General features: G+C 38.0%; 1 long non-coding RNA gene across 8 annotated transcripts in view; it reads left to right on the forward strand.

Annotated features, from left to right (window-relative positions):
- Positions 1-1,307: 1,307 nt before the first annotated feature.
- Positions 1,308-21,407, forward strand: part of LOC126636428 (uncharacterized) — a 74,654-nt gene continuing 54,554 nt past the window's right edge. For 5 of the 8 annotated variants that reach the window (XR_007627970.1, XR_007627973.1, XR_007627968.1 and 2 more), the window contains exons 1-4: positions 1,308-1,320; positions 3,302-6,935; positions 16,516-16,591; positions 17,496-17,594. This is a non-coding gene — a long non-coding RNA (uncharacterized LOC126636428). The remainder of the gene's footprint in view (positions 1,321-3,301; positions 6,936-16,515; positions 16,592-17,495; positions 17,595-21,407) is intronic. The other 3 variants (XR_007627969.1, XR_007627974.1, XR_007627972.1) reach the window with 3 other exon arrangements.

The raw sequence follows: 21,407 nt of genomic DNA on the forward strand, positions 1-21,407 counted from the left end.
GTGATTTTTAATTAAAGAAAATAGAGTATTTAGTTGATTTTTTTAGTCTGGGGAATATTTATCAACATGATTCCATGCCTTTACTTTTCACTAATATTTTTTCCTTCCCTGCTTGGTATTTTATGGCTTTTAGGTTCTTTCTTAGCTAAATATTTTTCTAAAAGCAGAGACTTTGATTTGTAAATGTGAACGTGATCAACAAAAACCTATGGCTTCAAAGTGTCCTTATTTGTATTTAAATCCTTCCTCTCACCTGCTGTTTGTTGCTTTTTAGTTATGTCACCAATCCCACTGGAGCTCAAAAAATTTAGCTGGTCCTCTCTAAACTCTCAGACATGTTCTTTTCCCATGTACTCTTCTGTCCCTGCAGCTTCTGATGTAAAACAGATTTAAGTTTGTGTAGAGCAGAGGTCAACATGAAAGCCTAAAACAAAACAAAACAAAACAAGCTGGCATTCAACTTTTAGCTCTGTTTCTTATTATAACTCAAAGCTCTGTTTTAGTTATTTAAAAATGGTAGTATTGTTCTACATCCATACCCTACCTTTCACCGAGTTTCTTAATGACAGTGATGCCAAGTTTAGATAAACTTCTAGACTAGTTAATGACCACTTGGATGAACTTCAGCCAGTTATGCCACAGTGGTAAAATTGACAAGTATTTTTCAAAATAATCTCTGTGAATATTACAATTTAGATTGTGGCCAAGTGCAAAGCTGTGAACTCATTTTTCCCATACCTGAGTGGTTATTTGCACTATCATGACTTTGGTGAGGAGTAGTGGCTGCATGAGATCACTTCAGTGACAGATTTCCTAAAAGGTTTGTTGCTAACTGCTTCAATTTTTTTTTTTTTAAGCAGCACACCTTTTTCACTTCTGTAATTTGTAGTATCACACCCCTTTCTGAATGGCTCAGTAAATAATCATGAGTTAAGTGTTTAACGAGGATTAAATATGGCATGCTGTGGCTCAGTGTGTTAGTCCATTTACCAGTGCTGTAAATATGTACCCAGCCTTCTGCATTTTTTGGTGTTAATCAGATGGAAATAGCAATTGGAACATTTAATTACATGGAACCTACATGGTTCATGGAACATGTCTAAGCTGACAAGGATCTATACTGAGTACCCACCAGCCTCTCCTCTTCTTGGGAAAGGTATACACCCAGAACAGCCCTGGAGCTGCTCCTTGGTGAACGTCAAGTGTTTGTCTTTCTGCTCGTCAGTTCAACATCCATCTAAAAGTAAATTTCTGAGGAAAGACTGCCTTTTCTCACAGGAGTTTCTTTCATACAAAGTGAATCCTGAGATGAGATAGAAGGTAAGTTAAGGTGTTCACTGTAATAATTAATTATAAACCAAAATAGAAAAGATATTGTAAAGGTTTAGGCCTTATCCCATAGTGTGTTGGCAATTAGACTGAAGTTAGAAGGATACAAGAGGTAAGTGCCACTTTGTGGAAGCTCCGTAAAGATTGTAATCTGTATTCTGCCCATACCAAAGTCTAAGGTTAGGTCTTAGCTGTGAATTTGATATTAATTTAGCACCTCTTTTGCTTCTGGGTAAATGTGACCACTGTTTCCTCAATGGTCATTTATTACCCCTCTAATAGAGAGGCTTCTTTGTGGAGGTGGAAGATGGAGTTGAAAGAGGAGAGCAGATAAAAAAGACACTGGTGAAACAGAGTCCTCTGGAAAAGCAGAGGGACAGTTTTTTATACCTGATAGCTAAAAAAACATCATAGCCCTAGGGCCTCCAAATGTGTTTTATTCTTTTGTCTGCAATAAGGAATTTGAGCTCTTTGAGTATTTTGGGGAAGGTCAGGTGGTTAATTTTGAAGTTGTTTGCCACAGCTGTGTAAATCTTTGAGAATCCCGAGAGGCCTTGAGTTGCATATTATAAACTCAGAAGCTCTGGTGGGCGTTGTAAGAGGTGGGACTTTTTCACAAGAAAACTGTCGATGGCGAGGGAGAGTCATTTAGACATGATTCAGAGATGGAAGGAAGGAGAATAAAATGGCATGCAATTTGGATCTAGGATGCCGTGGGGTATTCAAGCAACAAATATTCTTTGGAATCCATGGAAAATTTAAGATTATTTTAATACTTCTCATTCCTTGCACAAGAGCTCTGTAAAGCATACCTAAATGTAGAATGTTTTAGGAATTGCAACAAATCGTATTTTTAACCCCAAAGTGCTTAAAAATCATCAATTCAGTTCCAAAAGCTTTAGATGTAAACAATAGAAGCAATACATGCAGTGCATGTGTTTGATAGTGTGGCACATTTTCAAGCATTCTGATAATATTAATGGTTACAAACCTTACCTTTTATTGTTAGACAATCTATTGCATATCCTCCATTGTTACAGACAAACACTAAATAAGTGAGACTTGCATACAATTTTAAGCTAACAATATTGTCCATAAGGTAGTCTTTTTCCTCCAAATTCTGGTAATCCTTCTTCACGCTTTTTTTTCATAATAATTACTCATCCACTAGTTAAAAACCCAGAATTTTCCAGTCCTATTCCTACCCTTTTGCACTACAATATTGAAATATGGTTGCTCATAATCGTGACTCTTTATTTTTTGTGATGAAATCACCACAGAAAATTTCTGGTCCTCTGGTTAGAGCTGAGTCTTGCATATGTTCAGTGGACTAGTTTGGGCAATGTGGAGGGTTACCATGTGAAAACAGATTAAGTTGAAGGACGTAGGAAAAGAGTTTTTAGTTGTTTTGGGTTTTATCTGTAGGAAAACAAAATTTTCAGATTTTGTACCTTTGTTGTTGATATCATTGTTTTGGGGGATATTCTGCACAACCCTAGAAGTTAAGCTTTGTGTTTCAGTGGACTTGCAATTCTTCCTTTGGAAATACAAGATACAGCCCCAAAACTGCTACAGGTCTTCACTTAAGTATTAGATCACATACCTGTTTAAAGAACCATTCTCTCAGGAAGGTTGTTCATAGGCTAAATTTCATCAATATCAAGGGTTCAGGTAAGAGTTCGTGCTTTAAAGTTGTCATATTCTAGATGTTGTTGCACAGAAATGTGGCAATGCCCTTCATTTTGTTTGCTGGAGAGTCAGGTTCTGTTTCCTCCTCTATTGTCCTTCCATAACTACTTTACGGAGGTTCACCAAAATAAATACGGGTATTGGCTGTCTCCACTCACAAGCAGGATAATCAAACCACTATTATTTTCATGCAAATTCTTGTAATGCTTAAAAAGCTGGCTTATAATTACTTAAACCTCTTTTTCTTTTTTCTTTTCTTTTTTTTTTTTTTTCTCCCCTGCAGTTGGAGTTAAGTAAGTGAAAACTCTGTCTTCAGAATCTCAAGTTTCAAAAGAAACATAACTCTGGATTTTGGATCGTCTGACTTCCTTTTCCAGTGATGTGTCAAGTCCAGTATTTCAGTGTGAAACACTGATGTGACAGACTGCCATAATGCAATGTGTTTAACCACCTCAGTGATGCATCAAGTGAAAGGAGTTCCCAAAGATTCAGTTCACACATGCACACACACACAAAAAAAATGAGGGATAAACAGTTTGGGGAAGCGGAACATAAATTTTTCACATAGTTTGGCACAAATTCAATTATAATTTGTAAATGTTCAATCAATTAGACCACTCAATTGGTTAACTTATAACTTTGAAGGCAGATTATCTTTTCCAAGAGAAAATCTTCTCTTAACCAAGAGCTTTTGTGTTAACTGCTCCAGAAGGAAAATACTACATTTGCCATAGAATATGAATAGACTCTCAGGAGAAAAGTGTGTAATACCATGATGTCTTTGGCTGAATTTCAAGATTTTCATAGGAATAGGCTAGTTAAACCTTTAAAGTTCCAAATGACACACAAACACTTCCCTTCCCCCCCCCCAAAAAAAAAAGGAACAATGCAAGTTTCTTTCCTTTACATTAGAAGTAATAATATGATGTCTTTATCATATTTAACATTTATAGTGGTAATTCAGTATTAATTGCTGGTACATTCACATTTAGAATTGAAGAAACTTCATGAAAGTCCATCAGTTTTTCCTTAATTTTCAAATACTTTTCCGGAGTCTCACTTCCACACTTATTTTACTTGTAGCCTATTTAAGTTCAAAACCTGGCAGTTCCTATACAAGATATCATAGTCTTCATACATTATCAACAGTCACTTCACAAACATTGCAGACTACATATGGGTGACTTTACTGGCATCTGGGTGCCAGGGAAGGAAGACTTGTAAACATGGAGATACAGAAAGCTGAGGGAAATGGGAGGGAGATCCACACCAGGTAAGTACACAGCATGCACTGCTGTATTTTTTGTTACAACTCTACCACTAGGGGTGAAAAAAATCTTCTATTAAACATTTTTTCCTGCTACAAGGACAGCACATGCCTGTCAGAGAGCAGGAACACTGATGGGTTTGGCAGCCTCATGATGGCACCAGAAGAAAACAGTGAGACGCTGGAGCTATGTCCCCTCTGCTATCTTGCAGGACAAATTCGTTGAATACATTTTATGTGGAGAAACCACAACTGTCTGCAGTCTGGGAGCAGTTCATGAGTGGCTGTGGTCCACTGACAGAACAACAACTGAAATATTGTTCAAACAGAAAATGTTGCATTTACTCTCTCTCCTGTTGAAGGCAGTCGCTGTGTTGGCTGCACAAGTTTGACTGAGCACTGAACATGTAGACCAAAACTAAATCATAACCAGAGTCTGTCTGAAATCTTGTCTGCCAACAAGCACAACAGAAATGATGTCTGTCCAAGCACTGCTGCCTCTGGGTTAAGATGTATCGTAATGATGAGCTGCCTCACTAATTATAGCTGAATGCAGGAGTCTTGGCTGCCTGCTTGTGACTGCATGTAACCTTTTTGAAAGCCCCCAAATATCTTAGGAGCCTGAATCTCATTGAAAGTCAGATAGCTGAGGGGTGACTAAATAGAAAACAGTCTAAATGCAGTGAGATTGCCTGGAATGGTCTCATAAATTTCAGAGCTCTCCTTCTACCCAAGTTTTGGCAGTTGTACTCTGTAGAAGTTACATAGTGGCTGGCTGACTGTTAAATACTGTTTAGTTGGCCAAATCTGGATGATTTTTGGAAGAGTGAGTGGCTGCTAATTTTTTTCAGCCTCCCATCACCCACGCCTGTTGATCTGCTGTGGCCGTGCAATATTGGTCTGTACTACCCAAGGTGGTGGGGAGCATGGAGCGCTCCCACAGAACGTGCAGCATGCCAGCTCTCTTTAGTTCAGTGAGGACTGGAGGATTTTTTTCCCTGTGGATCTTTTACATGCAAGTCAGGCTCCATATAGCCCACAGTTAAAAAAAAAAAGAAAAGGAAAAAAAATCCTTCACTACAGAGACAAATGGCAACATGTGGCTGGAAGATAACAGAAATGTACATGCAAGTGCAAAAATTAAATATGGAAATATGAAAATGAGGGTTTGTGTTTTGGGGTTTTTTAAGCAAAAAAACTGATTCACTTCTCATTGCTGGAAATTACATGGGGTTTTATTTCCTTAGCAGCCCATCTCAGAAAAACAAAATTTTTCAGTATTATATTCTGCAGTTCCTCCCTCCCTCCCTGTCCCTTTTCCCTGTCCACAGCCTACATCTTTGCCAGATACTTAATGCAGAAGTGATTAGCTCAGCTTCTTGCATGCTCTGCCCCTGCTCTGGGGTGGTTTAAGCGATCTGCCTGGTTGCAGAAAAAAAAGTCACAGTGCTCACCAACGAGGCTGGGTGTCTCTGAGCCACATCATCCTGGAGGTGGCTGTTAAGAGCTGCCTCCAGGAGCAGCAGAGAGATAGAGACACAGACTTCAGTGTTAAAGATGCAGACTGCTGGGATCACTCTGTTCCTTCTGTTAATGACTCAGTCTGTATTTACAGAGGAATAAAGTAGGGGAAAAAAAATCCCTGGTCCTGTAATTTTCATTAGTCCCCAAGAAATCGAGTTATTGAAGTATTCTTTGGTAGGGAAGAAAATTAGTTATCTAGGCTTCCTCTTCCTATGCAGGGATTTTGTATGATTTTTGCCAATATTGCATTTTAAAGTGTGTGGTTCTGGGACTGTCCTTCTCCAGGGGCCTTTGCTGTGTCAGGTACTATTAGAAACTAAGGCTAATTTGGGTCAATATTCCATTATATGAAGCACAGTGATAGGGAAAGGAGTTTTCATTTGAAGGTAACTGGTCCTGGCCTGTACATGGAGGCAGTCCTGACTGGAAAGAAACACAGACCCATTTTGAACTTTCAGACACCAAATTTTTGGGGTGCAAAGGTAAGCAGTGACTTATTGAGTAGACTTATGGGAGTAGAGACAGAATTAGACATTTTTTTATAATTCATATAACTCTAGAAAACAGTTGTGCCTTTTTTTTGGACAGAGTGCTATCATTCTCCAAATGAGGCAGGCATCATCTTATTGCCCTCAGTTTGTTTTTCATTGTCACCCACGCACCCTGCTCCCACAGTCTGTGCTTTACTTTGCACAGATATTTAGAATTCTCCAGTTGTTTCCACTACTTTTGAGAGCTTATTTTCTCTCTTCCCTCTTTTTATAGTTACTTTTTCCTTACAATGCTTCTCATTAAACTTTTTCTTCCACTTGACTACCTCCTTTCCAATAACTTTTACTCTCTAGAGAGCATCTATAATTTTTCTGGGCTATAACAAACTTCTGATTGACCAGTCCTCAGCTTTGAAGAGTGTCTTTTACTATCTCAAATGTACTAATTGTGGAGTTTAACTTATCTTCATTTTCTTCCACTGCACAGTTCAGTGCCTCTAACCACTCCTCCTGGTTTCCCCAGGTTGACTGATCATATTCAGAGACCATGGAAGGGTAACCTGTTTTGAAGATTAATGCTACCTGCTCATTTCCTGATCAGGAAACTGTTGACTTTCACCTCCTCCCTACCACAGGTAAGGCTGGGTATTCATTCAATACTCAATGTTGTATGAGTCAGAAGGAGATTATAAGATAGACAGTTTCTTGCCTTTAAAGGGTGCACAAAATGGTAAATGCTGTTCATTTTGCCTACTCCTGATTGGCTCCAGAGAGGTGGAAAAGTGGAGATACAGGCACCTACATACCTACTTGAAAGGTTTCAGTAATGAGAGGGGTTTGGTCTGGTCCATCCTGCACCTCCCCATTCTGTTGTGAGGGCAGTGAACATCTTGAATTACTGTGAACACTGGAGTAGATCATCCTTTCCTAGCTTGCCAAGGGCTTGGCGGAGACCTAGTTAAAGTACTGTGCACACTTTGAAACCAAAGGCAAATCAGATCCCTTCTTTAATACACTGAGCATTCATTACCAAATTTAAGACCACAAATTTCTTGGAATGATGACTTAAAGAAGACACAGATAAACGAAGGAGACCATTTCAGGTATATAACCTATTCTTTGTATATGACTCCTCCTGAGAAATATGGGGAGGATGGGTAAAACTGCACAGAATTAACATGCAGTAAGTTAAGTATGCTTATGTCTCATATATTAAATAAATAGCTGCTCTGCTAGAGAAGTATATACACAGAGTATATGTTAATGTTCAAAAAATATACAGGTAGGAGGCTGTTTCTTGTGCCTGTAAAGACTTTTTTGTCAACAGACACACAGAATATTATGTGTCATTCCAGAAATAAGATCAGGGATCAAAAATGCTTTCACAGTTGCAAAAGTAATAAAGAAAAACCTGCAACCTCTGCCTGATGGCAGCAGTAAGTCGTGGTGCCCACTTTCCCTTTTAATAGAGAGATGGGTGTTATTGGGTGGGTAGGAGTATTCATCTCAATATTATGGTCTTAGATAACTTGTGGGAGTCTTCCATGGACACTACGACCAGAAGGACTTTGCCAGCTTTTATGAGAGCAAAACAGGCTAGTGATATTTACTCAGCTCTTTGCTCTATTTTGGAAAAACTTTGGAGTTATCTATCTTTAAAAAAAAGAAAAACAAAAACCCCAAACAACAAACAAAGGAAAAGAAAAAAACACAAACACACAAAAATAAACACAGTTTCTGCTCTCTATTTCTTGTAATTTCATTTTTTGAAAACAATAATCTGTGAATATAACCCAGTGATGACCAAAGGTGGAGGATATTATTAGGAATGCTGCAAGGTGAGAATTGCTATATTGTATCAGGGAAGTGTCTATATATTGCTGCATCATATCTCTGGCAGGAGCCAGGGTCTAAATACTCAGTTGAAGGCACAGAATTTTGTGATAGCAAATGAGGACTACACTGCTTCAGACCCGTGTCTTTTGTTATTTCCCAGTAATTCAAATTGACTATTGTAATGCTGGACATCCTTGTATCATCCAAGCATCAGATTTTTATTTGTTCTGTTGGATTTAGCCTGACTTTGGTGAAATAATGTGATATGGCATATTGACAGCCTAAATACCCAAAGTGAGGAAAAAAAGGAGTTTGTTTTATTGGGTTTGCATCTCTTTACTATCACTCTTTGTCCTTGTGTTATAGAACAAAGAGAACAGAAGCACTAGGACTATATTCTCTGAACCAACCATGGCTTCACATACCTTTTTTCACATTCTAGAGGATGCTGTGTTATTGTTTTATACAATGCCAGTAGTACCAGAGTACTTCAAACAGGCATGTGAAATGCAAGTCCTTCTATCCCCACTATTATCATTTCCCAGGATATTAGAAGGTATCCTGAGCCCAAAAAGTGGGATTAAGATCTCCTCCACCTCTTCAGCAGCTGAGGTCACTGGCTCCTGTCATTTAGTTTGCAGTTCTTCTTGCTCAGTCTGAGACAGGTTTCAAATAGACTCCCCCAACCTAACAAGCAAGCAGGTCTAGAGGCAGCTGTTTCTGCTGTTGTGTCCTAATGAGTGAGCCCTGAAGACGGCAATTTCTTTTCTCTTGTCCATTATGTGGCATCAAAAAACTGAACTCAAAACTTCCTTAAGTTTTAAGAGGTCTTCTGTTATTGCTGGGGTGGTGGGTTTTTTTTTAATAAACTGTGCACCTGATATGACTCAGACCCTAATTACTGTAAGTCAGGCACTTATTTCTTTCCAGGACAAACCCTTTTGTGTTATTAAAATACAAAAATGTCTAACTGACTGACTTCCACAGAAAGGGGGAGGGGAAGGAGCCACACATAACTTGAGTTACTCGAGCATAAGCTATTTTTATTCAATTGAGCCCTTTAGTTCAAATTAGGATCATAGCTTCCTTTGAATGTACAAGTTACTTTGAGTTCTTAGTTCAGTGTTGAAAACCTAACACTTCCAGACATCCCTGACAAGTTCAAATAAAAATCCATTAAGTTCTTCTGAATATAAACCTCACTGAAAAGTTGAATTTACAAAAATGCCTGTCTACAGTGTATAGGAAAACAAGAGTATACGTCAAGGCAGCATGGGAAAAGTCTTGTTTGTATTTTGCATCTTAATATTGGGAGAAGAAGAGTTGTGTGTTATTGCAACAAATTTCTAATGGATTCTGAGGAAACAGTGGAAAGTTTGTGATGATGAAGAGTGGTATGTGCATTTTCTCTTATATCCCTGTGTAGTAAGAGGCAATTGTATCAGTGTCAAGTTCTCTTAGAAGACTATCGATTGGTTTATTTATTTGTCAAATATAACAAGGAAAATATATTTCTTTATATATTATTATTCATATAATAATAATAAATGATACAGTTCTTGTGCTTTTATTCCATTGTCTTTATAGAGAGAGCCACTATTTTAACAGATGGGAAAGTCAGAACTGACCAGGAAGAAAAAAAAAAAAAAAGCAAAAACTTTTCTCTAAATCTAATACATCTGAAGGTAGATGTAATTATTTCCTTCTCTGTGACTTGCAGCAACGTATTGAAAGTTAATAAAGATAAATGTAACATTTACTGGGTAATAAGAGATTGTGGAAGGAAATAAACAAACCTAGGATATAGTGCATCTAAGTAAACACAAAGGTTGTAAAACCTTCAAACTCAAATATCAAGAGCACTGCAAATTAATGCTGCACACAATAGACCCTTTGGAAGCTAACTTAATCCACCCCCATGTATCTACATGAGGGCCATGCATAACAATGCATGAGCTGGATTTCCATTAGAGTTTCCTCTGCAGGCTGTCAGTTGTTTGAAGAAATAACAATTTCCTAGGCATGAAAGCTTTTTCAGAATGTTCCCACTGATGTGTAATAAAAGTGACTTTACTTTTTTTCTTTCCCCCCTCTGCTTCAGCCCCTCCCCCCGAGATGTGACTCTGAGGGGGGAAAGAGGATGGACTTAGACCTTCAGCCCCCTACCAGTTTACCTTGCCTGGATTATCAGTGCAGGTGTTAAAATAATTGAAGGTGTGGTAGGAGATACAACCCCTAATAGCTTTTCCTATATGGAGATTACCTAGGTAGAGAATGCCGGAGTACCTGAAGAATAGGCAAGTGAGTACCTTATTAACATAGCACCATTCAGCGGCAGCTGCATATCTGGAAAAAAAAACCTTTAAAGAGCCTATTCATCTATGTTAATGGGCCCATTGCACAGTACATTGTGTGGGAAATTAAGTCTCTGGCTGTGAACTTCCTGTGCTGTGCAAGCTGCCTTGACTCTTTTTTATTGCTTCAGTGTTATTATCTCCTCCTGGAAATAAAAACAATCATGTTCTCACATTTGAGAAGCCAAAACATTCCCAGATAACAAACTGGTTGAAAGTTTCTTTTGTTTCCCTTATTAAGTGAAAAAATATGTTTTGAAATTAAAGTAAACCCTAAATTAACATCAAAGCCCATCAAATTAGCTGAGCTGTCATACGCATGACAATGTTGGGTTTTCTTTTTTCCCCCCCCTCCCCTGTAAAATACACAATTTAAATTGCTTTCCTATTTATTGTTCCTTCCTTGGAATTAATTTTTGCCACAAAATATGTTAATTTATTCAAATGAGACATGATTTTTGAATGTTTAACTGGCAAAAGAACTGCTTTTCTGCTGAAAGACTGAGGTAGAAAATAACAGTTTTTTGAAAGCATTTCTCAAAAATACAGTCCCTTTCCATTTTAGTGCAGAATGGACCAATTCTTTACGAGTAGGTCTGGGAAAGTACGAAAAAAAATTGCTTGTTCAACTTCTTTTCAAGTTTTGTCATGAATTTGAGAGTAATATTTGAGAACCATGCAGCCTATATCACTTTCAAGAAAGAATTATCATCAAACATTTAAAAAATTTTCCATCCTCTCTTTATGATCCTAGTGCTGCACATTGCATCATCGTCATCATTATCGTCATTATCTTCATCATGCTCATAAAAGAAAAGACTAATGATCAATACTAACTGATTACAACTCAATTAAGGAGGATCTTTTCTGTGTAAAATTTTTTTTTAATCTTACCTCTTCTAGTCCTTCTGCATTTTCAAGGTAACTTAATATGTTCCACTGTTTACCATGTTTAATGAGCATATTGGAATATAAGTAAAATTGTTATTTAATGAGCTGTATTTCTTCCACAGTACATACTCAACTTCCCTTGGGCAAAGCCAATATATAAAAAAGCAGCCAAAAAACCCCCCAAATCTTCCAGTTAGGAAATTGAAGTTCTTGATGTAAACTGCAATAGAATTTAGCTCTTAAGATAAGCTGCTCTCTAGAAGCCCTGTAAAGATGGCAAGGAGAAGGTCCAAATCAGTTACCATGCAGTAGGGAGAGGGTGTGAGGAAGCCAGCGTGGAGGCAGCCTCCTAATACAAATCAGCATTTTCTCCAGTCTGTTTGCACAGATGTCCTTTGCAACCATCCTATTATTTTTCGTCAAAATTTTATCCGTGAACTCTTTGGGGCAGGGGTGGTTTGATGCACATGGTACCTTGCTCTGTTCTCTATGCTTGATAGTGCTCGACGGTGTTTTCATAATGCAAATTACTGTTGTTGCTGGTAGGGACTGCGCTGAGTGCTCTTCGGGTATCTGCATGTCTGACAAGCTGTAATACAGTAACATCAGAGAGGAAATCAATATTTCATATTAGTTAATGATTTAATTATGGAAATTCTTCCCTTAATGCCATTTGTTAACTAAAGTCACCATAAATTGTATTCTGTTCAGCTCATCTTTCAGTGGCACTCTGAATGACACGTTCCTGACATTTGGATATTGGAATATTAAACAGATTTCTCTTTCCAGTCCAGTCCAACACTTTGTTCACAATGCAGGCCATCTGGGAATGTGTACCCATTAATGATCTGGGAGGCACTGTTAAGAGTTTGCATATTTTAAAAAGTCAGAGAAAATTAGAACTGCAGGAAGACCAATGTATCGCACTCTCATTTCATCAGTAGATTTGACGTCCACAGGATTACTTTTTTCCATTAGTGCTTTGTATGTTTTTCCCCTTTGCTCATGTATTTATTTTTTTAAACGACTTGCAAGTTTTTTTTTGGTTTTTTGCGCTTTTTTTTTTAAGGCTGGCATTCTTCTGGTTTTATAGTGTGTTGCTGAGAGTTTAAAAATATGGAGTGAAATTCCAGACTAGCCATTCCCATTTTGTCACTTTTACATAGCAATATTGTTTTCATATAGCAAGTATGCTGTTGGCATTTCAAGAATCACAGGGGTGCCAGTAATTTGGGTGCAAGCAAAATTTTTTGAAACAGTTCCTGTAAAGATAATTCAGATTAATGGGCCATTTACAGTCTTGCTAACTTACTAACAGGCTATGTGTTCTAGGTAATCAGGGTGACATTACTGCCGGCACAAAAATGACATCTCGTCATCAGAAATTTTCTTCATTGGCACAGAAAATGCCAGGCACATCACCTCTGACTGTGTGGCCACCACATCTATTAACCTTATTGATTTGGAGTCATGCTGTGCCACACTGGAAAACTACTCCCTGCTGAAGGACTCAAGTGGATCAATCCTGAACCATGAACAAAAACTCAATAACTAAATGTAGTAGGCACCTTTCTCCATTAAATATTCCTCAGAGTAAATCACATTAGAGAACGTCACCATGAGGAACTTACCTTGGGATTGTGTGATCTTCCAAAAACTAACAGGGAAAATAGCAAAATAGGAAGGAAAAGATGTGCATATTGCTAATCATACTTTATATCACTTGATTTTGTTTTCAAGTATCTGTCTTCATATCATGGTAATTTGATTTTATATAACTCAGTCCCCCTTTCTAAACCTTAAAAATCTACCTTGCTGTTTGTTTTTCATTATGATTGTCCCTGGTAAGTCATCCAATGACAGATGATTATGAAAAAGGAAGTTTTCTATCCTTTATGAACCCTTCAGCATTTTCATGTATTTATCAGCATTCATTTTTTGAGAGCCTCATTGTGATGGGGCTTGAAAACGAAACAAGCCATCTAACTCCTTTCAGCCTCATACAGTTAACAAAGAAGGCAACAGAAGGACTTCCAAAGCTTCATATTTCCTGACAAAAGATAGAGGACTGCGGCAAGCTCCATTCATATTTAAATGTCCCTGGCTTTGGAATTAATAGTCCATCTTTCATGTTACCATTTCCGTTCCTCACTTTTTTGTTGGTGTTTGCTGGCATTGAAAGCTCTGCCCCAAAACAGTGTGACTCTTCAGTTCAGTCTGCAGAACTTCTGTTCTTAGAAAATATTCCTTGTCACAGACAACTGAAACTTCCTTAAATAGCATTTGTGCATCATTGTAGCTTTTCATTGTCTTGGGAAACTGATTTGGGACAAGAAAAGTGTGGGTGCAACCACTGTCTGCACATGTGAGTAATGGCTGATTACAGCTGAGTAAGTTTACTAAAGCCAGCAGGACCCCTCTCCTCAGGAAAAAATTACTTATGTGAGTAGGGGGTACAGGAAGGGACAGGGTCAATTCTGTTGCAGGGTACTGTGGAAAAAGTTTTTATGCCCAAGAATCTGGTCTGACAACTTGACAACTTAAACTGACACACATCAGTTTTAATTTTGCTTCGATTTTGGTGCTAATGAACCAAAGTTCATTAAAAATACTCCTTGCACTGTGTTCAGTCCTACCTATAGTCTGTATAAATACCTATACAAGATATTTTAATATTTTATTTCAAAGAATATTCTGGATTATGCAAAAAAGACAAGAGAAAATGCAATGACATATTACAAAATATTATCAATTACTTGGGAAAAAGTGACTTCTCAAAGCCATGTAAAAGTCTGCAAAGTATTCTTTTTATTCCTTAGGAAATAACCCTGGGTTTCTAATTAATATCGTGAAATTAAGGCCATTTATCTGAAAAACTGAAAGAAGATCTATATAGGCTCCAAAGTTCAGTGTTTGTCCCTGAGCTCTAACATGGGATATACTGTGTGAAAGTCTAACATGGGATACACCATATATCATCTCTATTTAGAGCCCCTAGGCAGGAAGTATGGATAAAAAAAATAATCAAAATTACTGTTTTTCTTTACTGAAAGCCCTCTAAGGAATTCATTGGAATGAGTTCTGTCTGCCCATCTAATTGATAATTATTTAATTAGCAATTTATAATGATAATGGGATTTTACCCCCCACCAGTCCATCTTGTCTGTAAGAAAAATATAAGACAACCTTATGTATTACTTTACCACTTTTGGCAGTTGGCACAAGATATTGTGGGCCAGCGTTGTGATTCCCTACAGTTAAACCATAAAAGCAATGTATTCATATATTTCCTTTGCCCACAGTGTTTCCTTTTCTCATTACTGTGGGTGACTGGCATTCTCACAATGTGTGTGGGTGCACAGGCTTGTTGTGTCACCGTGGACAGTTCTAAGAGCAGCTTCATTAGTTCTTTTTACAACAAAAGCTAGGTTTTTTTTCCTGCCTTCTCTTTCTTTCCCTTAGTTGGCATGCGGATTGAATTTTTCTTGGACCCCCTGCTTGACTTTTTTTTAGAGCTCCTTTTGAACAGTGCAGCAGTGTGAACACTAGGAATTGTAACTGATAGACTGTTTGCAGGAGAACTCATGAAAGTTCTCTTTGTTCACTTCACATCAACCAGGTTTATGCAGACCCTCCCCCATCTCAGCCAAACAGGGAAAAGGAAATCCACTTTTAATTATACATTGATGGGAATCACTGTATAGTGAAATTGCATCAAGTAGAGAATGCCCACTTTATTCTCTTTTATCTAAGAATCCAAAAGAAGCACTGGCGTAAAAAAAAAATGGATATGCAAGCATAGACTTTGCAATATAGAGCCAGGCCTGCCTAATTTAAATCAATCTGCCAACTCCACTTCCAGTCTTGATTAAAATTTTCAACTGAATCTTTGCACTGTGAGAGTGTCTTGTCTTTAGTCCTAGAGCCATGAGTCCTCTCTTCTTTTTGAGATCTTACCCAAAAAATTGCCCCAAACCAATATTTTTTTTTAAAGCAAAAAGGCAGAGTTGTAAGCATAAGATATTTTAAAAATCCTAAATGATAATAAAGATTTTTCCCTCTCTCAGACAAGCATATTGAAATTGTATAGAAGAATCCTAAGGGCATAAAGGAAGGAGATATATTGGGTGACAGAATGAAAAGACTGTGTAACCTGGGAAGAAGTATAAGTAACAAGAGAAGTACTTTGTGTCATTTTATGCTGTCGTGCCCAGTGAAATTAATGGCAAAATTTTCAGCATTACTTACAGAAACTTCTGAGATAACAAATCATTTGATTAATCTGCTACTAAATACGTAATGTTAATTTTCTTAGATTTTTTTTAAAATTAATATCACAAGATACCATTAATGTAGATGTGATGAGGCAGAATATTCAGCTTTACTTTGTGTATTATTCAAGTTTACTATGGTTATATTTGCCCTTTGAATCTTCCAGTACAGAAAGAAATTTTTCTCAAGCATTTAGTCAGGAAAGGAATATCTTTGAAAATGTTCTTGAAGGTTATTTTTTATTTATGTTCTTTCTTAAATAACTTTATCTTAGTTGTTCCAATTCATTTCTTTTATACCATTTAGTAACTGGGGTTTTTTATATTTCCTGACAAAAAATGTTAACACCTGCAGAAGAAGTGTTGTGAACACCAAAGAAAAAGCAGTCTACATGGAAGCATCTCATGATTCTGTCCTTACATATTTAGGCAGAGTCATGTAAAGGGGCTGGGATAAGACAGAAAAATTCCCCATGTATTTAGGAAAGATTTTGGCCTGGCAAATGAAAGAACCCAGGCGATGCTGATAAATCTCAGCTCAAAGACAAAATCCTGATTACTCGAGGTCAAAGAGAACAGTGCAGTTATGTCTTGCAGAAACACCAAGGATGTGTTGAGCTGTTGACCGGTCCTTGTCTTAGGGAACCAAATCTGGACACTAGATCTAAGGAGAGCCTAGGAAAACTCCACCCAATTTCCACCACCAGTACTGGCATACACTCCTCTGTTGCATGATCGAGTCACAGATGTGTGACTAATAATGCTGGCCCCATTCAGGCTGGGGCTTCTACTCCTTTATTGTCTCATCACTGTCCCAGATTTTCTTCCAAGGATCTTCAATAATAAGTTTATTTCTTCCTCAGCAGAAGTTTGCACAAGAGGAAAGCATGTGAGTACAGCCAGGAAAAATGAAGAGCTGAATGAGGCAGAGATTAAAAGGTATGTTGGCTTAAAGGAATTGACTTGGAACTAGTCCATGACTAGTCATCTAGTTTAGAGTAACCAGTAAACAACAAAACAGCCATGAGCCTGGGCAGTTGCCTCTGAACTTCATTTTTTTCCTCATCTGCAGTCCCCCAACTTATCTGCAGAAGTGTGTAGTGACAACTGAAGTTCTAACAAGACCAGGAGTTTTCCACAGCTTTTTTTGATTTATTTATTTGCTAGAGCCACGAGTTTCCAATTTTAAAGTAACGCTGGACCCAAGTTTGTGAGATTGCATGAGTCAGTCCATCAAGGGTGTGCTGCACCAGAATGGGAACATATCTTCCCAGAAGCTCATAGTTTCAAATAATAAGGAAAACAGGAGATATGTAAAAGCTAAATATTAATTATTTTGGATATTTTTATGGCAAAACGAATATACCTTGTGATGTTATACCACATGAGGCTATTTGAAAAGGTCCATTAATCACCAGAGAAAAAAAGGAAGGGCTATTAAAACACAAGATCCCAGTCAGATCCCAGGACTGAATATAAAATTATTCTGAATAGGCAGCAGGTCAGCTTCCAATCATATGAGATTTCACTGTAGTCAACCACTAAATGATACAGAAGCATGGAAATTGAGGCCAAAGTAGCTGGGAAGGTTGAGCCATGCAAAGGAGCCTCAAGAAAAAGACTACAGTGGAACAACTGATGCACAGCAGGAGCTGCCTGGAAGTGGTGCCTCCCTACCCGCTGTGAGGGAATCAGCCAGGGAGAAAAAGATGGGAATGAAACTGACTTGGGAAAAGGCTAAAGGCAGGGGCCTGAGAATCAAAAATGGTAACTTAGAAATGTGGTAAAAAGTAAACCTTAGGTTTGATTGTTCTGATTTGCTTCCTTTTTGCATCTACTGCAGGTTATTTAAGAGAGTCCTCAAAGACCAGTCTAAGGTTTGCTGCTGAGAATGAAACCACTGAGATGGATAACGTTCTTACAAGAAAAGATTTAAAAAAATGTAAGTGGGAACATTTTCTTGTCCTGACTTCGTTGCCTAGATTCTCTATAGCTCTCCTAGAATAGACCAGGGAGGGCCACTCCTTGCTTTCAGTGAAGTTGTTCATTCATTTACTCCTGGACGAGTTCAGTTTAGAATCAGGACTTTTTTCTTTGAAGTTCAGAAAAATGTAGTTCAGCAAGTTTCCTTCTGTGGAGAACTTAGGATCACTGTTTGAGAGAGAAGCCCTTGAGGCTGACGTGCTTTAGTTGGAGTTCTGCTGAACTGAATTTGCACATTAAGTACTGTACCTTGCTGTTGCCTGATAAAGTATCCCTTGTTTAAGACCGCATGTGTGTGTAAATAAAGGAAAATGGGATACAGCCTTAGGATTTATGCTGTGTCATCTCTGAACAGGCCATTTAGGCTGCATGGGGAGCCAAGAACTGCTGGGTTGTGGATATGCAAGTCATATTATCCGTTCTCAGTGGTGTGCAGTGGAAGGCGGTCCCATACCTCTAGAAAATTCACCAAACCAGACTTCCACAGCTGGATTTTTCTAGTTTAAGCTTACTTTGGGACCAGGGCTAGTGTAAAGGTGATTTGAAATACGTAAGATATAAGCCTATAGGTTCTTCAATAGTCTTAGGTCTCTCTGCAAGAGCAGTCTCTTCCAAATAATGTAATATTATTAATAATAAGGAGACAGGTTTCTCCTTCTTGTTCATGTTGATGAAATATTGCCCAAGAGCATTATCCTCACAAAGGTAAGGATGTGTAATTGGACTTGAGATTGACAAGCAGCACTAACGATTAAATGCCCATCTTGAGCAGATGTCCTGAATACAATCACTTCAGTCTGTAGTGACAGTTTTCACGCAACCATCACCAGGTTTGTGGACATAGAAATGAGATCAGAATGTGTTCACTACCTTTCTCTACTCTGCTTGCTTGTGTGTAGCTGTGAAGGCTGACATCTATTAATGGAAAAGCCTTTGACAATGACATGTCTCTTTTTGCAAGAATCTGAATAGCAGTGACAGATCAGGAACCTCATTTTGATGCTCACTGCATATTTTTCTTTTCTCCTCAGTTCAGACAGACTCGTTTCATTAAGTTGGGTCAGTTAGGTCAGGCAGCCTTATAATTATCTCCCAGAACCAAAGCTCTGGCTGAACTTTTAGTTCAGAACATTGTGTCTTTGCCGGGACCTGGTGAGGTTTTCCTCCATTTCACTTCAAAATTGCGAGAATGGATTCTTCTGTGCTTGTGTATACTTTGTGTACCTGCCAAGTCCTCTTCCATTCCTTCAGGTAGTCTCAGAAGTGACTGATTATAAATGCTGATCTGACTCCGTAAGCTTTCAGCAGCACACCTGAGGTTCCCATTTCCTTTCATGGTGAACAGTTTTTCTTTCTTTCTTTGACTTTTTTTGAGGAACTGATTCCAAAGATTTTATTCACAGTAGTTAACAGGTGTGAATTGGTGTTTGCTAGCATAAGTGTCGTGCTGGGTAGCCCTTTGTTCCCTTCCTGCTGCTTCTCTGCTCTATTATGGCAAAACTTACTTTAATAGGAGTTTTTTTAATGGTTTGTACAGTGTGTATTTTTAAAGCATATTATAGAATAAAAGTGAATACCTATGAGAACAATGTGTTCTTATGAACCTCTAACAATTGGGCATATCTCTTGATTTCAATGGATACACTCCAGAACAAGGGACTTGTACCACCTGAGCAGGAGTGCTAGAATCTGGCCCTCAACAGATGCAGTTTTGTTTCCACCAGCATGTGCCAATTAAAATGATTCTGCTGTAATAAAATATCAGGAGACAGAAAAGAAACCGCCGTGAACTGAGGCAATGCTGAAGAGTTAAGCACCTTTTCAGCTGACACAGATCCTCTGCTCCATTGGCGATCAGTGCTAATAATGACATTCACTTTCCGAGGTAGTGCTGGGCTGCTGAGGGCTGGTTCTGATGCCAGTGGCTGGTGTGAGGCGTTGAGGGATATTAAAAGACCATGTTGGATGGGCGGCAGGAAGATCTGAAGCCACCAGAGATGGGGAGCAGAAATAATAGTAGGAGTAGTAAGAATGGCACCATTTCCAGAATGTCTGAATTAAGAAGGAAGGCAGGAGAGGCTGAGCTGCTTTTGAAATACTCTGTCGGCTCAGTACCAAGTAATTGTAGATCATTTCAGCTATAAATGCCTCAAAAATTAAAAGGAACTGCTGAAAATTTTAGTTCTACAAATCTTAACGAGAGTGGTTTTAGCCAGCAAACAAAACAAAAAAAAAAAGTCTTCCTTCTGATAAGTATTTTCCTTTCAGTTGGAATATAGAAACTGCTAAGTCTCCAGGTCTTTACACCTGTTTCATGCCTTTGTAATATGACCCAGCCTCATGGGTGTTCCTCCCAACGTCCATAATTCATAATTTGAGCAGACACTGAATCCTGGGCTGATATTTAAAGAAATCTCTTACTTTAAGAAAAATTTTGTGTGGGGTTTTTTTTTGTGTGTGTGTGTGTGTTTTGGTTTTTTTTGCCTATTTCTCTTTAGTGTGGCTTGTTTGAATAAGAACTGAAATCCTTGTATTTCCTGAGCCTTTCAGTAATTACAACTCAGTTCCTCAACTGTGACACAATTTCAAGCTGATTGCAGTGCTACAGAATTTACAGGATTTTGATACTTTAGTTGTGACATTTGTCCCTCACAGCTTGATTTTCTTCTGTTTTCCTGCTTGAGGATTGTAGGTCTAGGTTTTTATTTTTCATATGTCTGTTTAAAATCTCATTGGGATAGGAGAAATCCAACATCAAACATTAAAAAAACCCCAAACCAACCAACCAATTGACAAAAAAACCCACCCCAAACAGGGGGATTATAAGAGCAAAGAAAAAATGCATATGAAAAAATGCATATGAAAAAAGAGGAAACTTTGCTGCAGCATCAACATGCCAGGACACACAGCAGTCCTGTACTTTTCAACCATGTTTCTTTTTTCCCCCTCATAAAATCCCACCTCTGTTAAGAACTCTCAGTCTTCTTGGGGCAGGAATGAACCTTGATAAAGAAAAGACTTATCCTTTGAAGTAGAGAGCTCTTCAAAACTGAAAATTTTTGTGATTTCTGCAAAGGTCCATTCCAAGTAACCAGAAACCAAATCTAGAAGATCAATTTTGTAAAGTCTGGCATTGGAAATGATACACCAATTTAGCCAGTGGCTGGTGACATGAAAAGTCTGGCAGAAATGAGCTATAGCAGAAATTATTTTAAAGATAAATCATTCTTTTGTTGAAAGAGAAATATTTTGCAACAAAAATCTAATTTTTTTTGGGGGGGGGCAGAAAGGTTTGCTTTTCCTGTGAAGTCCAATATGAATTCTGAAGGAGGAAGAATGTGGTCCCACATTCCCTCCCCACATAAGACTCACACTTGAATCTCTAGTATAACTTTGCCTGGAATCAGAGTTTTTGACAAAAAGCATTTTCTCAAAAATGGTCATATAATTGTTTTCAAATACTTAGAAGAAAAATCAACATTTTGAAAGTTGATGCAAGGTAACTTGTGTCCTCTAGACAGCTCTATTCATGTATTCTTTAGCTGTCAGAAGCAGAACTGTAGTTCAGCAATTACCTGCAATACATTCACATCTTCCTTTTTCTGTTAAATCATGCACACACATTTTCAATTTATTAGCACTGGATAAGTGGCCAACTATGTCTAGAAGGCTTATAATGTGTAAATTACCCTAGCCAGTTCTAAGAAGGAATATGTGTCCGTGAAAGTGAATTACTCACAGATCACAAATGAAACCACCTTTTCAAAATTAT

The sequence above is a fragment of the Myiozetetes cayanensis genome, unplaced genomic scaffold, assembly GCF_022539395.1.
Source record: "Myiozetetes cayanensis isolate MyiCay16 unplaced genomic scaffold, myiCay2020 scf13, whole genome shotgun sequence".
In the NCBI taxonomy this organism is placed as follows: domain Eukaryota; kingdom Metazoa; phylum Chordata; class Aves; order Passeriformes; family Tyrannidae; genus Myiozetetes; species Myiozetetes cayanensis.